Here is a 639-nt window from a genome sequence, read left to right as displayed (position 1 = left end):
TAAATAAAAAATATTATTTATAAATTGTTAATAAATAAAGATATAAAAATTTAATTTATATTAAAAATTAAGAAAAACTATTTAATTTGTAATGAAAAATTATGATATAGTTAGTTATAAAAAAGGGTTATTTATAGGAAATATAGGATACGTGAGAAAACTATATATATATATAAAAAATTAGATACCAAATAATAAATATAAAATTAATTACAAAAAAAATTCACATGTTAATTTCTCTTTATATTTCTATCACTACACCATATCTGGCAGTTAGCGGCGGTTATGAAATGGGATAGCGGCTATGAAGCACGGACACTTCGCTGAGTTATCGTGTCCACGTGTCGGACACATTTCGGATACGACACTCACCGACACTCGTCCGACACGCGTGTTTGCTGTGTCCAACCGTGTCTTAATAAAAAAAAAAAATTCTTCTCCGGACACGTTTGGACACACCTAAATACCATCACGTGTCCGCGTGTCCAGTCTTATTTTTAACATATATTCTTAAAATAAATTTAGATATAGTATACATATATAATGCCAAAATTATTTGTTTCAATTATAACGGCGGATTCGTAACCACTATCAAATAACGTATTATAATTTTTTTTAGCCAAATTTTTAAATATGTGA

The sequence above is a fragment of the Arachis ipaensis genome, chromosome B01, assembly GCF_000816755.2.
Source record: "Arachis ipaensis cultivar K30076 chromosome B01, Araip1.1, whole genome shotgun sequence".
Lineage (NCBI taxonomy): Eukaryota > Viridiplantae > Streptophyta > Magnoliopsida > Fabales > Fabaceae > Arachis > Arachis ipaensis.
Note: the sequence above shows the minus strand (reverse complement) of the source record.